This window comes from Cibotium barometz, chromosome 6, assembly GCF_041138505.1.
Source record: "Cibotium barometz isolate CiBa-2024 chromosome 6, ASM4113850v1, whole genome shotgun sequence".
In the NCBI taxonomy this organism is placed as follows: Eukaryota; Viridiplantae; Streptophyta; class Polypodiopsida; order Cyatheales; family Cibotiaceae; genus Cibotium; species Cibotium barometz.
Genome location: NC_141051.1, coordinates 15,042,084 through 15,067,340, shown reverse-complemented (window position 1 = coordinate 15,067,340; position 25,257 = coordinate 15,042,084). Strand labels below are relative to the sequence as shown.

The 25,257-nt window shown below is 36.9% G+C and overlaps 1 long non-coding RNA gene across 2 annotated transcripts in view; it reads right to left on the bottom strand.

The window, feature by feature from the left end:
• LOC147637440 (uncharacterized) overlaps positions 1 to 25,257 on the bottom strand; it is a 125,262-nt gene that overhangs the window by 81,889 nt on the left and 18,116 nt on the right. For both annotated transcript variants that reach the window (XR_015265987.1, XR_015265988.1), the window contains exons 2-3: positions 25,029 to 25,131; positions 24,849 to 24,915 (exon numbers count right to left, since the gene is read on the bottom strand). This is a non-coding gene — a long non-coding RNA (uncharacterized LOC147637440). The remainder of the gene's footprint in view (positions 1 to 24,848; positions 24,916 to 25,028; positions 25,132 to 25,257) is intronic.

The window sequence follows — 25,257 nt, the reverse complement described above, 5'->3', positions numbered from 1 at the left end:
GCCACCCACAATGCTGGTGGTGGCACCTTTGACCTCTTCTATAACTACTATGCATCTACCAACCTTTGCACACCACTATGATGCTTTCATTGTTAACAACACCATGTACAACTTGCTCTTATCCAAAGACCAATGAGACCCAAGTATACGACCAGCCAAAGTATGCTATGAAAATCCAAGGAACGTCAAATGAATTTATATTGCAATTATGAGGTGAGATGATGTGAAAAGATGAGGGAAATGATAGACCAGGCCAAGGCAATGTAGAAAGGGAAATGTAGATTGTCAGCTTCTACTACTTGCTTCCAGGCTAGCCATCTTCATTTCTATTCGAAAATGGCAAGTAAGTCAATCTTAACTCAAAACCTTTTTAGTTCACTACTTAAGATCATAGTAAATTGTTTTTTTTTGGAAAAGTAAGGACTTAAGTTTATTGATGAAATGACATAAAATGAGATTTTTGCCCTCGTTAATCATCTTGGGTTGTGACTAAATTATTCCTAGTTGTTGGCTTGGCTATCATAGGATAGAACTTGATCCCATCTAGCGGACGATTAATTTGTACCAAGGCCCAAGATTTGGCTTGAGAATGCCATTGTTCTTTTGAGTACTAGGACAAGGTCTTAGCCATTTATTAAAATTACGATTGCTACTATATATTATAGAGAAGTGACTGTTCTTCTTATAGAAAGGAGATTGTCTTATATGGGATTATTTATGTTGGTTTTATAAATATGCTGACCAACATGGTCTCAAAGTGTGAATGATGATGAATGAATTTGTGAACTAGGGAACTCCCCCTAGGGTAACCATTCCAACGAGATCGGTTTGGGGCAACCATTCCGATGTGATTTTTTTAGTGATCGATCTTGGGCAACCGGGTACTCCCCACTCGGGCAAGCGACTCTAGAAATGCTTGGAGATCATGGAAGACGCCTTCATTGGGTAGCCCACCACAAGGCGGGTCGAGGGTTCTCTCTAGTAGTTATAAGCCTGAGCTGGAAAGGTCTTCCATGGCAAGAAGAGGGTGAAGGTGACACTTCTCGTTCTACTATGCAAGTGATGTTTTGCCACGATGGTTGTAAGCCCTAGATTATTTTGTGACTCATTGAGCTAAGGGATTGGAGATGGATGAAAGTCGGGATGCCAAGGGTTTGAAATTATAGTTGTTCTTATGATAAATTTCTTTGTGTGTAAACTGACTTGGTTGGAAAAGAATGTATTCATTAAGGGATAAAGGAACCTGTGCACAAGGATAAATAAATGAATCATGTTGTAACTTGTATTATGAGTGAAACAATGTGCCTAGTAATTTAGGTAAACCTCATAGATGAGATGATTCTAGTCTCACTAGGAAGTGGGTGGTCGGGGTGGACCTGATGAGTCGAGTGTTTCCTTATAAGAGACTAGAAACCGAAATGAAGTTTTTTGACATATTAGGTAGGACCCCCAACCTTGTGGAGATATCTTATAAATTGGATCGTCTAGAAGAGGCACCAATGCGATATCTCTCACAATGGGTTGGGATTGATCTTACCGAGTGAGGTGCCTCCCTATCCCTAGTTATGGGATGGGCAAGTATCTTACAGGTGGTATTAGAGGCTTCATTTGTGGCAGTAAGGACTCCTAAATTTATAGTTTACCTTGACGAGTATGGCCTTGTACTAGAAGTGACCATATTGCTATATTTTAAAGGGAACTTCAACTATTTGGTAGACCAATTGTCTAATGAAAGGCCTGTGGAAAATACTTCTTGGACCATTACCACCATCATCAGTGACTAGAATGGAATTTTTACTATATCTGTCTACTCGTTAATGTAAGTAGAAGTAGGAATTTAGATGATGAAATATACATGCTTCGAGTTTTAGAAAAATTTAGGGCTTTGAAATACTTTATATTTTTAGAGTCCACGTAGTGTGGATGAGACCTTATAGGTAATTAGAAAAACCAACCTAGGACTAGTTTTCATGTGACACTATTAGGGATCTATGACAGTAATCTTGGCATGATTTAGTTAGAAGAAAATAATGCCAATCTCAATTCTGAGGCTGGAAAAGTCTCAAGAAGTAGTAACCTTAGGAAGAACTGGTAGACCCAAGTCACAATTAATAAAAGCAAGCAAATGGGAAAAGGGCCTTCGAAAAAATTAAAGAATGTTCATAGTTGAACTCATCAAAGTCAATGACGGTACTAAAAAGAGGGACCGAGATTGACAAAAAGAGTATGAGAATCTCTTCCTAGTACAATTTACTTAAATGCCATCCACATAGGGAAATTGACCATGAGATGGGGCTTATTCAAGGAGCACAACCAGTGGTGGCTAATGGGCATATAAAATGCCAGTGTCTGAATGCATGAGTGCATGGAACTCAAAGAATAAATCCAAAAGATATTGAAGCAAAGATTCATCAGACTGAGTGTATCACCTTAGGGAATTCCAACTGTATTTCATAAGAAAAAAGACATGACCTTCTAGTTATGCGTTACCTATAGAGTTCTAAATCAACTCACTTTGAAAATACAAGTATCCTATTTTTAGGATTGATGAAACTCTAGATTGACTTCACAAAGCTAAAGTCTCCTTAAAAATTGACCTGAAGTTAGGTTATTAGTAAATGAGAGTAAACAAGTGATATTCCAAAGCCAACATTCAATTCGAGACAGGGACTATCATGCCAATTGTGTTGACTAATGTCTTAGCCACTTTCAACAGGCTCATGCAAGATATATTTAGGAAGAAGCTAGACAATCATGTCTTGGTGTTCAAGTTTGATGATATTCTGATCTACTCGAAGGATCGGAAAGAGTACGAAGCCCAAGTTAGAGAAGTTCTATCCTAAGAGAGCACCAAAAATAATAAGTGTACCTTCTTTACAAACAAAATTGAATATATGGGATTCAGTGTCTCCAAATATGGAATCTCAGTAGACCTAACCAAGGTACAAAATATAGTGAAATGGTCTCAACCATTGAACATCAAGGAAATTCGAGGATTTCTCTGTATCATAGGATGGTACTGTATCTTTTTTCATAATTATTCAAAGATATCTACACCTTTAACTAAGCTACTTAAAAAGAATGCAAAAGCATCAACAAAGTTTTGACAAACTTAAGGTGGCTCTCACAACTCCACCCATCCTTCAACTACTAAATTTTGATGTAGATTTCTAATGCTAGTGGATTGGCTAATGGTGAAGTAATCACATAAGAAGGAAAGTTGATAGCTTACACTTCAAGTAAACTCAAAGAGAGAAACTATGCCATTCATGACCTAGAACTTTGGTTGTAATTCATGCCCTTAAGCTATGGTGACACTACTTACTAGGTAGGAGTTCATGCTTACTACATACCATAACAACTTAAAGTAGACTTTTACCCAGCCAAATCTCAACTTAAAGTAGATTTTTACCCAGCCAAATCTCAACTTGAGGTAAAGGCACTGGATAGAGGTCTTATCAGAATTTGATTTTAAAATCAATCATAAACAAGGCAAAGATAATGTAATTACATATGCATTGAATAGGAAGTCCTTTGTGGCTACAATCTATATGCCAGGTAATCATTTGCTTATGGAAGTGAAGGACAAAATAGCCTTATATCAGTATTTGGGCATATTTTACAAGTCACGACCGAAACAACTCAATCTAAGAAAGAGAGGAGGATAATAAAAAATATATAGTCTTAGTGATGGATGCTTATTCTATTAACTAAGGATGTGTATACCAATCATTAAAGAGTTAAAAGATCGAATCATACATGAAGCTCATGATGCATAATTAGCTAGACATCCACGATATGTGATGATGTTGAATGTACTACAAAGGAGTTTCTTTTGAAGAGATTCAATAATGATGCACGCAGGTATATCATACAATGCCTAGATTGTTAAAGGAACAAGGCTAAAGGAGTAAAGATGCCAAGCAAGCTAATGATGAGCAAATTGTTATGCCATCCCATAGCATTTTGGAAATGTAACCAGTTAAAATCCTTATCCCTAAAGAAAGGACTCTCAGAACCAGATTGATTAGAAAACATCTAGTTTAGTGGAAGGAATTTTGAGCAAAAGTTGTGGAAGGAATTTTGAGCAAAAGTTGTTACTTGGGAAGGTGAGTCTAAGTTGTATGAAGATTTTCCCTACGTATTTTAGAGATGAGGACATCTCAATTTCTTTAAGATGGGAAGGATATAAAATCCCATCTCTTTTTGACGTGAGAATCTCTCTCCACCTTAATATATATTTATATATATTTAAAAAATTGGAAGGAGGAGCGATCAGCCCTCCTCGTCGTTTTCTTGCAAGCTACGCAACCTTATCTTCTTCTCCCCACCGGCCAGCCACATTTGCATTGATCTTTCACCAGCCACATCCCATGCTGTTGTGTAGTTGGTCTTGCTTTTTCTTCTTCTCCACTAACCTGCCCACGATGGCACTTTTTTCACTAGCTACCCTGATTGTGTCTTCTCCCTTCGTCGTTGGTGCTGACTCCTTCTCTCCCTCTCATGCGCACATGCTTCGGCCCCCCCTCTCACTCCTATAAAACCACCTCCCCCGTCATCTCGACAGCAACACCCCACTACGGCTTCCCTCACTCCCTCTCTGTCACTCCCTCGTAGATCTTTGCCATCTTGCCCTTGCGCTTCCTACTCACCCTCCCTTGCTCCCTTGCTACCTCACCATCTACACTCACTCCCCCTTGCCAGCTCACCCCCTCTCTCTACGTGCCTCTCTTGCCCAACTTGTAACCACTCCCTTTCTTTCCCCTTAGAAACCCCCTCTCCAACCTTAACTGCTTACGCTCCCTCACCCGCCTTCTCAGTAGGTAACACACACATGCCACCTTAGGTGTTGTTTGGGTACTCCTTACTTCTTCTTATTCGGTCTTTCTTGAGAGTGAGAGAGAGTGAGAGAGAGCACCTTAGTTTCTATATGTTTGGGTGTTGTTCTTCTTAAGCCCTTCTACTAGCTTGGTAATAGGCTCGGGGGGGTCACTATATGTAAAATATCCCTATCACGTGCATTCAAGGCCTATATTTTAAATCCCTTATTTGTGAATTTTTTAATCTATATAATATCCCCTTTTCTTTATGAATCTGTAAATTTTTTTGAAAATTTTTTAAATCATACCCTTATGTAAATATATTTTTGTAAGTTTCATAAATTAAAATTATGCTTCTGTTGAACGCACGTGATATTCACATTTTTTTGTGAGTGACCCCCCCGAGGTAATAGGTTACACTAAATAATAATGGCTTCCATTGTTGTATAGCTAATGTAGCCATTTGTTGGCTTTTGCAAAAGACCGCCCACCTCCACTACAATAAGTTGGCCCCGAGTGCAAAGGCAACCATATGCGTGGGCTTCTTCGAGTTGGATGAGAGCCAAGACGGTTGGATCTCTCTTTGAGAGTTCATACAAGCAGCCGATAACTACGATTTTGGTCAAGTTGCCTTTATCCCCAAGCTATTTACATTCTTGGATGTGGACTCTAGTGGCTTCTTAGAGTTTGAGGAGCACATCACCCTCCACTACTTGCTTAATGCTAGTCTCCATGTGTGTGAGTCTTGCAATGCCCCCATCATGATGTTGGGCTTGTAAGATCCCTGTTCCCACCGAGCAACGGATTCAGGGTACTGGCAGCGGAAGTAGCGCTTCTCGCGCGGGACAGGGGTCCCACACTCGGGGCCTCGCCCACGGATATCCGGATAAGAGACTAATCCGTGGGTTGTTCCAAAACCGAACCCGGAAAAACTTCCTCTACCGGAAAGCACGGGCGATTCCACCAGGATAACTTTTTACTCTAACGTAGTCAAGATCATTTCTGATCGAGATGATCCGATTACATCTATAAGATACTTAGTCAGTTCAAGGAAGAAACTTGCACTTGGATCATTGGGATCAACGCTTTTTTCCCCATTCAAGAGGCACAGCCGTTGATTCCTATCCATAGAACAGTTTCTGTCCGGGATTTATTTTTATTTTTTTTTTCTATCGTAAAAACAAAAGTTTGGGTCTCGATTTACGGATCCATCAGTCCAGCCTAACCCCATCCAATCCCATGGGTTAGCCAACCGCCCAACCACTGTAGTGATGGGATCCAATTAAAAATTTGGTTAGGTTTTGACCCGGGTACCAAGGAAAAGAGTTCCAAGGCCCCCTAGCCGGATGTTCATGCAAAATAAAACTCGTCACACCACTCACACACCCAATATGAAATTGCCTTTTTCAACCAGATTCAACCAGTTTAAAACAATCCTTTAATAAAACCATAGTATCATTGATCACCATCTTCCAATTTATCCAATTGATTCTTAATTTCCCATCATTCCTTCATCAGAGTATCTATGGCATCATTGGCAACTAGAACGCTCAGGAGCCGTTTCGATAGTTCCTAGCCCATAATACTTGGCAATATAATCACTTAACAAGATGGACTCTCGTTGAAGATCAGCAAGATCAACCAACAGATCCATATAAGGAGCCATGGACTCATCTATTGAAGACCAGCAAGGTCAATCAACCAGATCCATGCTCGATTTCAGAAAACAACTCCAACTCTGTTCCAATATCTTCCTCGACGCACGCGTGGGTATCCTAGGCGACCCAGAGCCCGAGCACCGTATGGTCAGCACCCTCTAGGATCCTTCGCAGGTAACCTAGCGCTTCACGCATAGGCCGCTTCCTTGGCCCCTCATCCACCGTACCGGAAGCTCACCATTTTAATCGCACCGAGGCTGGTCAAGACCTCGGCCGACCTTGCTACGCGAGACGTCCTTCATTGACTCCCCGTCAGCAGTTGCAACTTTCTCATCACGACCTTAATCACAAGACGGTCAAAATGCTCCCCCCAACATTCTTGACATAAAACAATCATTTACAGACAGCATTTACAAACAGCATTTACAAACAGTTTACAATACAATTTCTATTTTAACTTTCATTTTTCCACATTATTCCTCCTCAATCTACATTACTTATTCCATATTCCATTTATATGTATACTCATCCCATCACATCATTTCCATCTCATCACTTCAGATTCCCTCACATCACAATCGTATATTCACATCCATACATCCACATCTATATGCGTACATTCACATCTACATGCATACATCTACATCTCTATGCATACATCCACATCCACATTCACATTCACCTCCATACATCTACATCTACATGCATACATCCACATCTCCATTCACATCTACATCTATACATCTACATCTACATGCATCCATCCACCTCCACATCCACATCTACATCTATACATCTACATCTACATGCATACATCCATATCTCCATTCCCATCTACATCTATACATCTACATCTACATGCATCCATCTACCTCCACATCCACATCTACATCTATACATCTACATCTACATGTATACATCCACCTCCACATCCACATCCGTATCTATACATCTACATCTACATGTATACATCCACATCCACATCTATACATCTACATCTACATGCATACATCCACATCTCCATTCACATCTATATCTATACATCTACATCTACATGCATCCATCCACCTCCACATCCACATCTACATCTATACATCTACATCTACATGCAAACATCCATATCTCCATTCCCATCTACATCTATACATCTACATCTACATGCATCCATCTACCTCCACATCCACATCTACATCTATATATCTACATCTACATGTATACATCCACCTCCACATCTACATCTACATGTATACATCCACATCCACATCTATACATCTACATCTACATGCATACATCCACATCTACATCTATACATCTACATCTACATGCATCCATCCACCTCCACATCCACATCTACATATATACATCTACATCTACATGCAAACATCCACATCTCCATGCATAATAAAATTCTTTTAATTAATCTAGGATGATAGTTCCTAGAATATGGTAGGAAGTCCTCTTTTTATGCTTTGAATGAATTTATTTTATGCGTAATTTCTATAAAAATTTTGCCATAGCTCGGCTACTATGACTGATAAATCTCAATTTTTTTTCTAAGGGATAAAGCTCATTATTAAAGAATTAATTAGAATGGTCTCTAATTGGATCATCAATCCATAATGGTCTCTAATTGGATCATTAAGAAAACAATTAGAATGGTCTCTAATTGGATCATCAATCCATAATGGTCTCTAATTGGATCATTAAGAAAACAATTAGATTGGTCTCTAATTGGGTCATCAATCCGTAATGGATTGAATCATCAATGTGCATAAACTAAAAGCATAGCAAAAAGCCATTAATTTGGCCTCAAGCATAGCTTAATCTTGGATTAAGGAAAAGCTTTATAAAAAGATTCATTTGGATTGAGAATGGGTCATGAGTATGACCATTTCTTGAGTGAGAGAGAGAAATTATAAAAACCATTAGAATTTAAATATAAGTGGAAATTAACTTCTATAGCATTTATTAAATTATGTAACTCTTCACTACTATTCACCAATTAACTTCAATAGCATTTAAAAAAACCATACCAATTAAACTTCTCAAGCTTGAGAGGGGTTGAGAAGAGAGAATCATTGAGAAATCATAGAAAAGATCAAAATTCAATATACTTACCTTATGATTTGCTTGATTCTTTATTCACGGTAGAGGCTCCCAACCAATCAATTGGTTTAGTATGTTGATGGAGCCACCAATGGGGATTGAAGAAAGAGAGAAGTATCAAAAACTAGTGAATTATTAAAGAATTCACAACTCTTGGCTTGGGTAGAGTAGAGTAACAATGCATAAGACACTCTATATTTTGGCTTAGGTGGAGTAGAGTAACAAGCATAAGACTCTATCTAATTTGGCTTAGGTGGAGTAGAGTAACAAAGCATAAGACTCTATCTAATTTGGCTTAGGTGGAGTAGAGTGACAAAGCATAAGACACTATATATTTTGGCTTAGGTGGAGTAGAGTGACAAAGCATAAGACACTATATATTTTGGCTTAGGTGGAGTAGAGTGACAAAGCATAAGACACTATATTTTTTTCAACAAGGGGAGGCTTCTATTTATAGGAAAATTTGAGCTCCTAACCAAACAAACTGATTCTAGAAGTTTCCAAGTCAGTTTGGTTGAATTTGGACTAGATTTGGACCTAGTTTGGTTACTTTTTGATTCGGTTTGGTTCCATTTTGATTTGGTTTGGTTCAAGAGAGATGAGAGATAAAAATATCACATTATTTTTGAGTTTAAAACTCATTCAAGCATGTGAAATATGCACCTCCTTTAAAGAATTCCCCTTCCTTACATATGTGTCAAAATTTTATTGCTCATAGTTTTTTACTAATAAACCTTGTACATTTTCAACTCTTCATCTTATGTGAAATATGCACCTCCTTTAAAGAACTCCTCTTCCTTACATATGTGTCATAGTTTTTTTACTAATAAACCTTGTACATTTTCAACTCTTCATCTTATGTGAAATATGCACCTCCTTTAAAGAACTCCCCTTCCTTACATATGTGTTTATTTACTAATAAACCTTGTACATTTTCAACTCTTCATCTTATGTGAAATATGCACCTCCTTTAAAGAACTCCCCTTCCTTACATATGTGTTTATTTACTAATAAACCTTGTACATTTTCAACTCTTCATCTTATGTGAAATATGCACCTCCTTTAAAGAACTCCCCTTCCTTACATATGTGTTTATTTACTAATAAACCTTGTACATTTTCAACTCTTCATCTTATGTGAGCATTTACTCATTTTTGGATACCCAAAATATCTCATATTTTTAATATTGCTCATAGTTTTTTTTTACTAATAAATCTTGTACATTTTCAACTCTTCATCTTATGTGAGCATTTACTCATTTTTGGGTATCTTCTTTTACAAATTGGATTTATCTCCTCCCTACACATGGATTGATGCTATTGGCCCATAGGAACCTTAATTGGACCATAATCTAAAAATTTCTGAAAATCTAGACCCTTAGACTAAGGTTCTTTATACTTATTTCCAATTAATTCCAATTGCACATTGGAAAATTCTTTTTGAATTTCTATTTCAGGGGAACTTATTTTAATAAGATGAGTTAATTTTCTATCCAAAAATATTCATAATCTGAATATTCTCTCTCTAGCATATTTTTCTCTCTCTAGGCTAAAACAGCCACAAACAAGATCTCTTATATTTCAGAAAAGGAATTGATTACAGGGGAATATACTAGACATCAAAAAGGGGTTGGGGGAGGAATCTTACATTCTACCCCACTTAAAAAACGCGAGATGTCCTCATCTCGCAACTTGGGATAATTTCGCAAGGTGAACGAATATGAGACTTAGAGGAAAATTTTAATCAAGATTAACCACCAAGAAAAGTCTTAAAGAGAGCAAGATTCAAAATAAGAACAAGATTTAAACTTTATTCATTCTCGGAACTTATACAGTAAAGATAGAAGAACTCTTTACACTTCTATAAGCCCGTCCATCATATGGTCACAAAAGCAGTCCTCACAAGCTGCACAAGTATAGGGTAACTCATCTATGGGAATGATTCTGCTGGTTATTGCCGCACCTATCTCAGTGGTATGAGGTGATCTAACAAAAGGACCTCTGAGAGGCAAGCCAAAAACGGGATAAAGGCATATCTTCTCATGAGGAAGAAAACACGCCAATAAGAAGACCCGCTCAGAAAACCCAAGATGCCTTGATCTCATGACGCAGTAGTATCGGGGACCCAAACCCAAAGCTTCAATAACCATGGCCAAGCGGACATTGTTACGAAAGTGCTGCTGACCCCAGGGTGTTACCCTAGTTATGTTTTGATAGGTCCGCCATTTGGTCTGCGCTACAGAAGTTCCTAGGTGAGGAAAAAGTGAGCGCTCATACTTTTCTATAAAGTCTTTCTTCACAGACTCTCTTGCGTCTTGAAGGTGAGAAATCATCAGGGATAAAACTAATTCCTGTTTTGCCAAGCCATGAAGGAGATTAAGAAAGAAAGGAGATTGATGGGAGTAAGATTACTGTGAGCGGTAAGTAAAAATTACGACTTATATAAAGGAAGGAGCTAGCGTAACCTAGAAGCCAACGGTAACTTGCCACTGAAGTTTTACCGTCTTTCCATGATTTGAGTTTGACACATTTTTCTATAGAAGGCATTAAGAATTTTGAGATGAGGGAATAAAAGAAACTTGTAGGCTAAGTCACCTACTTTCATTGAATTCAGATATAAGGGTCACAATATCTGGGGGATAACTTCTTATACTCCCCAAGAGATAAAGAACTTCTTTTGGGCCGTACTCGAATGAAAACCAAAACCTTGGTATCCAAAACACCGATTCTCACTTCTGGACTCATTGTTCTAAAGCCTTAAAACAGGTGGGACTCCTGAGAAGTATTCTAGGGAAAGGGTCTTCCTTTTTTAAACAGAAACTTTCTTTTATTTTAGAGAGGGAATAATTATAAGATCAGAAAGGAAGATTCTTACCCCTGTATGCTTCGAATGTTGGGGAGGAATCTTACATTCTACCCCACTTAAAAAGTGCGAGATGTCCTCATCTCGCAAGGTAGAGGACAGCTCTTTTTCTTAAGATCCAATTTTATTATGGGGTTCCTTATATTCTAGTCAACCCAACAGAACACTGGGATAAATATCCCTTGTATAGAACTCATCATTAAATAACAATTCATTCAGATTATATCATTCATATCTTTAACATGATAATGGTCCATTAGACCGAAAAGTTTCCTTCGGAACATTCCTCCACGGAAATTTCAGTCAAGTAAGTTCTCAATTTGACATCCCTTAACTCGATCTACCGGTCCAGTAGCAATCTGACCGCACAACCCACTAATCTCATAGTGATTTGCTGAATTCGTTATCATCATTCTAGTTATGAATATCATCACAGGGACTCGTCCCATTCCCCCTCATTGTGGTTTTATTATATTTCAACTAATTTTTAAAAATCAACATTTTTTTTTCAATCAGCATTTTCAATCAGAATCCCAATCAATTCATCAATTCTCAAACAGAATTAAAAATCATATCAATCACATTCGAAATCATCATCTGGATAGCATTAATGCTTATAATTTCAAGTCTTAGATTTACTCGTATATACTGTCAGTAAAGAGCTGCAGTATACTCTCGGTATATACGGGTAGTCACGGCCCTTGGAATTATAAGGTAAATACTATCATGTCTAGGCCTCAAGCAAGTCAAGGATTCTATATAATTGCGGCACTTCCATCTGAAGACCCAATTACCAAATTACGAGTTTCAGTTTGAATATCAAATTGTATGAATTATATCACACAATTATAACCTTTTTGTGTTTCTTGATAAATTTTTGATATATTTGTCTTCTCAATTGATCTTTATTAACCTGGCTCTGATACCAACTGTAAGATCCCTGTTCCCACCGAGCAACGGATTCAGGGTACTGGCAGCGGAAGTAGCGCTTCTCGCGCGGGACAGGGGTCCCACACTCGGGGCCTCGCCCACGGATATCCGGATAAGAGACTAATCCGTGGGTTGTTCCAAAACCGAACCCGGAAAAACTTCCTCTACCGGAAAGCACGGGCGATTCCACCAGGATAACTTTTTACTCTAACGTAGTCAAGATCATTTCTGATCGAGATGATCCGATTACATCTATAAGATACTTAGTCAGTTCAAGGAAGAAACTTGCACTTGGATCATTGGGATCAACGCTTTTTTCCCCATTCAAGAGGCACAGCCGTTGATTCCTATCCATAGAACAGTTTCTGTCCGGGATTTATTTTTATTTTTTTTTTCTATCGTAAAAACAAAAGTTTGGGTCTCGATTTACGGATCCATCAGTCCAGCCTAACCCCATCCAATCCCATGGGTTAGCCAACCGCCCAACCACTGTAGTGATGGGATCCAATTAAAAATTTGGTTAGGTTTTGACCCGGGTACCAAGGAAAAGAGTTCCAAGGCCCCCTAGCCGGATGTTCATGCAAAATAAAACTCGTCACACCACTCACACACCCAATATGAAATTGCCTTTTTCAACCAGATTCAACCAGTTTAAAACAATCCTTTAATAAAACCATAGTATCATTGATCACCATCTTCCAATTTATCCAATTGATTCTTAATTTCCCATCATTCCTTCATCAGAGTATCTATGGCATCATTGGCAACTAGAACGCTCAGGAGCCGTTTCGATAGTTCCTAGCCCATAATACTTGGCAATATAATCACTTAACAAGATGGACTCTCGTTGAAGATCAGCAAGATCAACCAACAGATCCATATAAGGAGCCATGGACTCATCCATTGAAGACCAGCAAGGTCAATCAACCAGATCCATGCTCGATTTCAGAAAACAACTCCAACTCTGTTCCAATATCTTCCTCGACGCACGCGTGGGTATCCTAGGCGACCCAGAGCCCGAGCACCGTATGGTCAGCACCCTCTAGGATCCTTCGCAGGTAACCTAGCGCTTCACGCATAGGCCGCTTCCTTGGCCCCTCATCCACCGTACCGGAAGCTCACCATTTTAATCGCACCGAGGCTGGTCAAGACCTCGGCCGACCTTGCTACGCGAGACGTCCTTCATTGACTCCCCGTCAGCAGTTGCAACTTTCTCATCACGACCTTAATCACAAGACGGTCAAAATGCTCCCCCCAGCATTCTTGACATAAAACAATCATTTACAGACAGCATTTACAAACAGCATTTACAAACAGTTTACAATACAATTTCTATTTTAACTTTCATTTTTCCACATTATTCCTCCTCAATCTACATTACTTATTCCATATTCCATTTATATGTATACTCATCCCATCACATCATTTCCATCTCATCACTTCAGATTCCCTCACATCACAATCGTATATTCACATCCATACATCCACATCTATATGCGTACATTCACATCTACATGCATACATCTACATCTCTATGCATACATCCACATCCACATTCACATTCACCTCCATACATCTACATCTACATGCATACATCCACATCTCCATTCACATCTACATCTATACATCTACATCTACATGCATCCATCCACCTCCACATCCACATCTACATCTATACATCTACATCTACATGCATACATCCATATCTCCATTCCCATCTACATCTATACATCTACATCTACATGCATCCATCTACCTCCACATCCACATCTACATCTATACATCTACATCTACATGTATACATCCACCTCCACATCCACATCCGTATCTATACATCTACATCTACATGTATACATCCACATCCACATCTATACATCTACATCTACATGCATACATCCACATCTCCATTCACATCTATATCTATACATCTACATCTACATGCATCCATCCACCTCCACATCCACATCTACATCTATACATCTACATCTACATGCAAACATCCATATCTCCATTCCCATCTACATCTATACATCTACATCTACATGCATCCATCTACCTCCACATCCACATCTACATCTATATATCTACATCTACATGTATACATCCACCTCCACATCTACATCTACATGTATACATCCACATCCACATCTATACATCTACATCTACATGCATACATCCACATCTACATCTATACATCTACATCTACATGCATCCATCCACCTCCACATCCACATCTACATATATACATCTACATCTACATGCAAACATCCACATCTCCATGCATAATAAAATTCTTTTAATTAATCTAGGATGATAGTTCCTAGAATATGGTAGGAAGTCCTCTTTTTATGCTTTGAATGAATTTATTTTATGCGTAATTTCTATAAAAATTTTGCCATAGCTCGGCTACTATGACTGATAAATCTCAATTTTTTTTCTAAAGGATAAAGCTCATTATTAAAGAATTAATTAGAATGGTCTCTAATTGGATCATCAATTCATAATGGTCTCTAATTGGATCATTAAGAAAACAATTAGAATGGTCTCTAATTGGATCATCAATCCATAATGGTCTCTAATTGGATCATTAAGAAAACAATTAGATTGGTCTCTAATTGGGTCATCAATCCATAATGGATTGAATCATCAATGTGCATAAACTAAAAGCATAGCAAAAAGCCATTAATTTGGCCTCAAGCATAGCTTAATCTTGGATTAAGGAAAAGCTTTATAAAAAGATTCATTTGGATTGAGAATGGGTCATGAGTATGACCATTTCTTGAGTGAGAGAGAGAAATTATAAAAACCATTAGAATTTAAATATAAGTGGAAATTAACTTCTATAGCATTTATTAAATTATGTAACTCTTCACTACTATTCACCAATTAACTTCAATAGCATTTAAAAAAACCATACCAATTAAACTTCTCAAGCTTGAGAGGGGTTGAGAAGAGAGAATCATTGAGAAATCATAGAAAAGATCAAAATTCAATATACTTACCTTATGATTTGCTTGATTCTTTATTCACGGTAGAGGCCCCCAACCAATCAATTGGTTTAGTATGTTGATGGAGCCACCAATGGGGATTGAAGAAAGAGAGAAGTATCAAAAACTAGTGAATTATTAAAGAATTCACAACTCTTGGCTTAGGTAGAGTAGAGTAACAATGCATAAGACACTCTATATTTTGGCTTAGGTGGAGTAGAGTAACAAGCATAAGACTCTATCTAATTTGGCTTAGGTGGAGTAGAGTAACAAAGCATAAGACTCTATCTAATTTGGCTTAGGTGGAGTAGAGTGACAAAGCATAAGACACTATATATTTTGGCTTAGGTGGAGTAGAGTGACAAAGCATAAGACACTATATATTTTGGCTTAGGTGGAGTAGAGTGACAAAGCATAAGACACTATATTTTTTTCAACAAGGGGAGGCTTCTATTTATAGGAAAATTTGAGCTCCTAACCAAACAAACTGATTCTAGAATTTTCCAAGTCAGTTTGGTTGAATTTGGACTAGATTTAGACCTAGTTTGGTTACTTTTTGATTCGGTTTGGTTCCATTTTGATTTGGTTTGGTTCAAGAGAGATGAGAGATAAAAATATCACATTATTTTTGAGTTTAAAACTCATTCAAGCATGTGAAATATGCACCTCCTTTAAAGAATTCCCCTTCCTTACATATGTGTCAAAATTTTATTGCTCATAGTTTTTTACTAATAAACCTTGTACATTTTCAACTCTTCATCTTATGTGAAATATGCACCTCCTTTAAAGAACTCCTCTTCCTTACATATGTGTCATAGTTTTTTTACTAATAAACCTTGTACATTTTCAACTCTTCATCTTATGTGAAATATGCACCTCCTTTAAAGAACTCCCCTTCCTTACATATGTGTTTATTTACTAATAAACCTTGTACATTTTCAACTCTTCATCTTATGTGAAATATGCACCTCCTTTAAAGAACTCCCCTTCCTTACATATGTGTTTATTTACTAATAAACCTTGTACATTTTCAACTCTTCATCTTATGTGAAATATGCACCTCCTTTAAAGAACTCCCCTTCCTTACATATGTGTTTATTTACTAATAAACCTTGTACATTTTCAACTCTTCATCTTATGTGAGCATTTACGCATTTTTGGATACCCAAAATATCTCATATTTTTAATATTGCTCATAGTTTTTTTTTACTAATAAATCTTGTACATTTTCAACTCTTCATCTTATGTGAGCATTTACTCATTTTTGGGTATCTTCTTTTACAAATTGGATTTATCTCCTCCCTACACATGGATTGATGCTATTGGCCCATAGGAACCTTAATTGGACCATAATCTAAAAATTTCTGAAAATCTAGACCCTTAGACTAAGGTTCTTTATACTTATTTCCAATTAATTCCAATTGCACATTGGAAAATTCTTTTTGAATTTCTATTTCAGGGGAACTTATTTTAATAAGATGAGTTAATTTTCTATCCAAAAATATTCATAATCTGAATATTCTCTCTCTAGCATATTTTTCTCTCTCTAGGCTAAAACAGCCACAAACAAGATCTCTTATATTTCAGAAAAGGAATTGATTACAGGGGAATATACTAGACATCAAAAAGGGGTTGGGGGAGGAATCTTACAGCTACACTTATAAGACTTGCTGGGAGGAGTGCACATCTGCGACAATGTTGGTGGTGACACCTTTGACCTCTGCTATAACTATTGTGCATCTAGAACCTTTGCACACCACAATGATGCCCTCATTGACAACAACACCATATACAACTTGCTCTTATCCAAGACCAACAAGACCCAAGTATACGACCAGACAAAGGTATCTTATGAAAATCTAAGGATCGTAAAATGAATTTATATATTACAAGTACGAGGTGGGATGATGTGAAAAGATGAGGGAAAAGATAAACCAGACCAAGGCAATGTATGAAGGTATCTGTAGATTGTAATCGACTACTACTTGCTTCTAGGCTAGCTGTCTTCATTTCTATTTAAAATGGCAAGTAAGTCAATCTTAACTCAAAATCTTTTTAGTTCACTACTTGAGATCATAGTAAACTGATTTTGTTTTTGAAAAGTAAGGACTTAAGGTGATTGATGAAATGTCATAAAATAAGGTTTCCACTCTCGTTAATCGTCTTGGGTTATGACTAAATTATCCCTAGTTGGCTTGACCATCACAGGATATAACTTGATTCCATCCCAACGAGATGTTTAATTTGTACTGAGGTTTATGTGATTTCGGAAGGCCTAAGATTTGGCTCGAAAATGCTAATGTTCTCTTGAGTACTAGGACAAGATCTTAATTGTTAGCCATTTATGAAAATTAGGATTGCTATTGTATATTATAGAGAAGTGACTCTCCTTCTTGTAGAAAGGAGACTATCTTATATGGGATTATTTATGTTGGCTTTATAGAGATGTTAACCAACATGGTCTCAAAGTGTGAATGATGTGATGATGATGAATTTGTGAACTAGCGAACTTCCCCTATGGTAACCATTCCAACGAGATCAGTATGGGGAAACCATTCTGATGTGATCTCTTTAGTGATCGGTCTGGGAAAATTGGGTGCTCCCCACCCGGGGCAACCAACACTAGAAATACTTAGAGATCGGGACAAGCGCCTTTGTTGGGTAACCCACCATGGGACAGGCCAAGGGTTCTTTCTAGTAGCCACAAGCCTAAGCTAGAAATGTCTTCCATTGCAAGACGAGAGTGAAGGGGACACTTTTCGTTCTACTATGCGAGTGATTTTTCACCACGATGGTTGTAAGATCTAGATTATTTTGTGACTCAGCGAGCTGAGATATTGGAGATGGATGAAACTCGGAACATTGAGGGTTTAAAATTATAGTTATTGTTATGATGAATTTCTTTGTGTGTAAACTGACTAGATTGGAAAAGAATATATTCATTAAGGGATAAAGGAACCTGTGCACAAGGATAAATAAATGAATCATGTTGTAACTTGCATCAATGAAACAATGTACCTCGTAATTTAGGTAAACCTCATAGATAAACGGTTCTAGTCACTGGGAAGTGGATAGTCGGGTGGACTTGATGAGCCGATGTTTCCTTACAAGAGACTAGTAACCGAAATGAGATCTTTTGGCATATTAGATAGGACCTCCCAACCTTGTGGAGATCGCTTATAAATCAGATTATCTAGAAGGGGCACCGATGAGATAGCTCTCAAAATGGGTTGAGATTGATCTTACCGAGTGTGGTGCCTCCGTGTCCCTAGTTATGGGATAAGTGGGTATCTTACAAGACTCCAAATTGAATGTATGGCCTCATATTGCATCGATAGATAAGGCATCCAATAGCTTGTCGATAAGTGATGCATGAACATGTGCATCTTAAAGACAAATCAGCACCTCTCTATTAGTGTAGTAGTAATAAGCTTACGAGCTTTAATAACATCCGTGTAAGCATTCTTTGTATTTACTTTAACTATAACATCACAATACCATCATCACACTAGCACAAAATTTTATGTTTTAATAATAATGTAATGAGTCTATGTCAATAACACATGTAATTCAAACTTGAAGGGTTGAAACCTTATCCTTACTAGGGCATGTGAGTAGCATGTCATCAATATATAAAACAATGATGTGACCAATAAACAATTCTTACTCCTTTTTTCATAGAGGATACTGTTCTAAATATCATTTACTACCAAGTATGCATTTATCTTCTCATAATATGCTCTGGGAGACCCTGCTTAAGGCCATTTAAAGCTCTTTTTAGCTTGCATACTTTATTCTCATATTCCTTATGAGAAAAACCATAAGATTGAGATACAAGATCCTCCTTATGTAAATCACCATTCAAGAAGGTAGTCTTGATATATCCACCTACCGACGTACACTCCATCCATATGCACTGCCAATATAATAATACACCAGATTATAGTCATATAATAATCTCCTTAACTTGCATACTTTATTCTCATATCCCTTATGAAAAAACCATGAGGCTGAGATACATGAAACTCCTTATGTAAATCACCATTCAAGAAGGTAGTCTTAATATCCACATGTTGATGTACATTCCATTCATATACACTGCCAATATAATAATACACCAGATTATAGTCATACAAGATGTGGGGGCAAAGGTCTCATTATAATCTATGCTCTTCTCCTAAGCATTGATCATAACTCTTTTGCAAAACAAGACTTGCCTTATAATGGTCAATGCTACCATCAACTTTACACTTAAGCTTATAAACCCACTTCAATATACCAATACCCATTTTACTATAAGGTAAATATGTCAAATATCTAGTGTCATTTTTAATATTTGAGCTGTACTACATGGCCTGCATATCCAATGATCATTTTCGTATACTTTCTCAAAGGAAACAAGTTCCTCTTCATTACATATACTGCATGACCTCCATCCAATGATCATTTTTGTGTACCTTCTCAAAGAAAATAAGTTCCTCTTCATTGCATATATTGGCAATGAGATCATAATCCACAAAAGAATAAGATGCATGATGAGAACTTTCATGTGTCTTTTTTTAGGAAAAGGAGTAGCTCATTTGTTATGATCTTGTAATGTCTATACACACGAACCATTTTGGCCTACGCTTGGATGTATATATATGTCAACAAAGACATCTCTCCGGCTCATCAAAATATGCCTTATGGCTGGGCGGAAGATTCTTTAACCTTTGCTTTATGAGCTTACTTTTTTCTAATCCATAGCCCACAAAAATGCATTTTACTACCTCATCATCTAGCTTATTACATTGTTGCTCAAGAACAAAATCATAAGCAATACAACCAAAAACATGCAAATGAGGCACTTAGGGCTTCCTTCCATTCCAAGCTTCATAAAGGGTAATTTTCTATAAGGCCTTGTTGGGGCATTTATTTAGCACATAATTGTCTCCAAACGAAAAACCGTAAGGTAATTCCTAGCCTTGAACCATGCAACATGTCATCTCCATGAGAGATCTATTCTTCCTCTTAGAGATACCATTTTAATGAGGTGTGTAATGCATCAAGAATTGATTTTTTATTCCTCTTTCAACTATATATGCATGAAACTCCTTTGACATATACTCCTTCCACGATTTGTACAAAGAGTGCCAGCTTTACATGCACAGCTTTACATGTAGACACATTTACAGCCATAGAAACAAAGTGTTGAAATCATGTAAAAACCTTTAAATTTCCCTTGAATGGATACACCCAAGTGTGCTTGAAGTAGTCATTAATAAAAGTCACAAAGTAGAGATATCCCTCGATCGATGGTGTTCTCATAAGAATGCATACATCACTATATATAAGCTATAATTTTTGGACACCCTTACTGATCAATCTTTCAGGAATGATACCCATCACATATCACCCAAAATGCACCCCTCACATACATATTGACAAGGGCATTAAGCTATGGCAACTCTGGCACCGTCTCTTTCCATGTAAGGTGGAACAAACTGCCAAAATTTAAGTGACCAAAGCGAGCATGCCATAGCTCTATGATACTCATAGCACATGTGGTAGTAAAAACAAAGCATTGTGTGCCAATCTCTCATACATGTCCAACCTATAAAGCCTATGGCTTAGAGTATCGGATACCGCAGTGATGTCTCCATAATTCCGATCCTGAACTGTACACCCACCATCAACAAATATCACCACTAGGCATGCCCTAGCAATGGCAAAAACTGAAAGTGAGCTCTTTTTAACATGAGGCCAAAAAAAAAGACTTTCGAGAGAGTTCTTATCCCATGATTTGTAGTAGTGAGCACAACCTTACTAACACGTTTCTCACTAGGTATGAGGGGTTGTTTGCACATGTGATTGTGCCTCCTTGAGGAGCAAACTCATAGAAGTAAAATGCTTGATCCCTTTTATTCTCCTTCTCTAGTTTTTTTCTACATTCATCATTGATATAATACCTTGGCTTCGGATAATAGTTACATTTTCCTTTCTTCTAAATCTTATCACCTCCCTTATGAAATCCTTGCCAGAAGATTGGATTGATGATGCCTTTGGCTTGTAGCCACTCCTGAGAGAAGGCTTTGCCTTTACCTTTTTGAGTGGAAGCCAATAGTTTTTCAATAACATTGAAACCAACTCATCAAATGCAAGATACTTAGGACTACCCTTCATCACATAAGCCAAAATTTGGATGCAAAACCCTGGTATAAATTCAAAGATGTAAGAAAATAGTAGGCCTCATGTGAGTACATGCAAGATGCTCTCTGAGATCTTTGATCCTTATGAGAAAATTATCCATTAAGTAGCCCTCATTCACATACTTAAACTCTTAGTGCTTGCATTAGTAGGCTACATGTGCCTTGTTACACACTTGATAAAGAACATCAAGCACATCCCAAGCCTGGTTGGCAATTTTACATAAGTAAATATAAAGAATAATGCCCCTTTTCATGGAAGGCTCCACCAATTCATGTGTCGGTGCATCCTTGACATTCCACGTTTCTTGTGTTACTATCAGAGAGGTGCCAAGGCAGATACAACGATTTCATCTAAGCTAGTATCACCATCCAAAGTACTTGTACTATCCGTTGGCAAGATAGGGCATTCCTAAATTCAATACATGATGCATCATATAGAAATACAATGGGTAGTTGGTCTCATCAAGCTTATCCTCAATAAAAGCCATCCCAAATACATCATTATATGTCATTTTAGCTTAAAAATAATAAATGTCTGACAAAAAATGTAAATATCCTAATAACCTACAAGTACTCTCAATTCACATTCTATAAATGAAATCAAGATAGCTAGCAAGACATCACTCATGATGAAGAAACATGCAAAGTGTACAAAAAATGTGAAAGAGTGTAGAAATGTTACTAGGGTAAGAATGTAAAGTCGATGATAATGGTGATGTCATAGATAAAGCTATTGATAATGAGATTAAAGATGTGATGTCAATGATGGGGATGGAGAAGTGGCGATGATGGCCCTATCTACACAACAAATTTTTGCTACTCTGTAGTGCAGAAAATTTAACATTGAACAAAGACTCCTCAAACTGACACTCCCCTGAGATGTTTATGAAAACCTTATAGTATGTGAATAGCCTTTGAAACGCATCTGAAATGGCCCTAAATCTTTAAATTTTTTATTAAGTTCATTGACAACACAATATAGGGTATACTTTCTCCTAAATAGTCTATTTATACACTCTTTGTGATCACCATGTGGTAGGTGCCAACTATTTCATTAATTAAAAATGTTACAGCTTTTGACTCCACTCAAATCTATTAGAGTGCTTGTTTGTGCTTGTAACAAAGTGTGGTCTCTAATACCCCAATAAAAAGAGGTCAAAAATACACTTTATCATTTTTGGATGAGACCTTCTACCTAAATCTTGTTGGGTGTTTTATGTAGTACTAGACCATTCATTATTCAATAGTACTACATAAAATATTAATCAATAGTAGTTGTTTTATGTAGTACTAGACTAAACGTTAGTTTTATCTTCGTACATAGTACTAGACCAAACATTAGCTAATAGTTTGTGTTTCATCACTTTACATACTACTAGACCAAACATTAGCTAAACATTGTTGTTTTGTGTGGAAGCTAGTAGAAGTGTCTAGGAGCACAATCTCACATCTATACTAAGCTCGCATTTTCATTATGGGGTTACTAAATAGCTTACAAGGAAACTATAATCAATATGCTACTAGAAACAAGGAATGAGGAAGAGATGTAAGTATTGAAATATACAAAAGAGATGTTTATTAGATAGGTTACCAGGAAACTGTAAACAATACCTAGCTAGAAAGAAGGAATGAGGAAGATATTTAAGTATTGGAATACATACAAGATACTTAGAAGTATATATGATGAAGATCAAATCCTCACTAAATTTGTGACTTACATTAGGTAGGCAATCATACTGTGTAATTTCTCTCTTGATTAATGATACATTTTTTAGATAAGTAAGATGTACCTTATGACCCACTCATTAGTTAATGATGAGTTTTCATGGGAAGTACATACAAAAAGTAACTTGATCAACAATATTTATTTTTTGATTAATTAATGATGAGTTTTCATGGGAAGTACATACAAAAAGTAACTTGAAATAAAGAAACCTCTTTCAAGATTTCATAGTACATATAATGGGTGTGAATCAAAAGACAATGCTTTAAGTTATCATAATCTCATGCTCATATTTTACATTGATCATGTTCTAATACCCTTCATAAGAAGAAGCCATGTTTGAGTACAATAGATTCCAAATCCTTTTGTTGACACTGAAAGTAAACTGTTGATACTACATACTATATTAGAGCTTTTTTCAATCTTGCTTTTGTAGTATGTGGGGATATTTGCATGTGTGTATGTGTGTTTATATGTGTGATTGTTGAGAAAAGTGGTGAAAAAGCATAGCGCTAAGAGATTTCCACAGAATGGATAGACATGAGGTCCTCCATTGTCTTAAGGTTTTGGGGTTCGGATGGCTAGACCAATTTGTGGAGACCTCCAATTAAGCGTGCATTGGCATAAACACAATTGGGATGGGTGACCTCTCGGGACTTGGCCCCCCACCCAATTTTCAACATGGTATCATCAAACCCATGGATCAAAGTGTAGCCCTTGAGCCATAAGAGAAGCCAAGTTGAGCTTTTCAGCCAAGAGAATATGGACACGTTAAACCTCTAAGCTAAGCAAAAGTGGACAAGCTGGCACCTAGGGAGGGTGTTGAGAAGAGTGGTGCCAAAGCATAGCACTAAGAGATTTCCACAAAAAGGATAGAGTGGGGAGTTCCTCATCACCTTAAGGTTTTGGGGTCTAGATGGCTAGACTAATTTTCTCGAAACCTCTAGTTAGCCATGCATTGGTGAAGTAAACACAACTGGGATGGGTGGCCTCACTTGTACTTGGCCTCTCACCTTATTTTCAACAGTATTTACATGCACTTATGCTTGTGTATGCATATAAACATGTATATACATGTGTACAAAATATACGACAAATGAATGTACACATGTATATACATGTCTACATTCGTTCGTATATGTGTCAGCACACATGAGAGAATAATGCAAAGAAGCTTTTTTTTAGTATTACTTTTTTTAAATGCCACATCACCAAGATGTCAATAAAATAATGTTTAATTATTTTATATACTTATGTAAAAAACTAGTAGCTTTGTGAAATATCAAAATATCAACATGTTTGACACAAACTAAGTTAACATACGTTAGAAAGGTGTTAAGAAACTAGTGCCTTTATGAAACATCAAAATCTCAACATATAATCAAAAGACACAGAGTAAGTCAACATATGTTGTAAAGATTTGACTTTATTCGAGTATTACTTTTTTTGTAGTCCATATTACCTAGATCATGAAAAAATGATATTTATTTCCTCGTATACTATGTGAAAAGCAATAACTTTATGAAACATCAAAGTATCAACATATTATCGAAAGATGAAGTAAGTCAACATACATTGGAAAGATGTTGCGAAAGGTACCTCCTTGCATAGCTCTTGAGCTTAAATTTCAAACATCTCCATCTAATTGTTGTAAAACATAAGAGGATTTACAACAACTTTAGCACAACAATAACCTTATAATATAGTGTTTTAAAATAATAAAGTATTTTCAAGATAATTTTAAACATACTCACTTTTCTCTGTTATTTTGTTATTGATTATAACTTGAATCTTTGATTCGAGTATCTCAAGCTCCTTGAGATGTAAAGACATGAGGTTTCTACCCACATCAAAAAGCTATGCAAAGACAAGATTTTTTAGGACAAATTTACACAAATACATGTAGCCTATTTTATTATGTATATCAACTATCAAAAGTATTTACATATTAACATAATGAGGAGATTAGTATTCATGGATTTC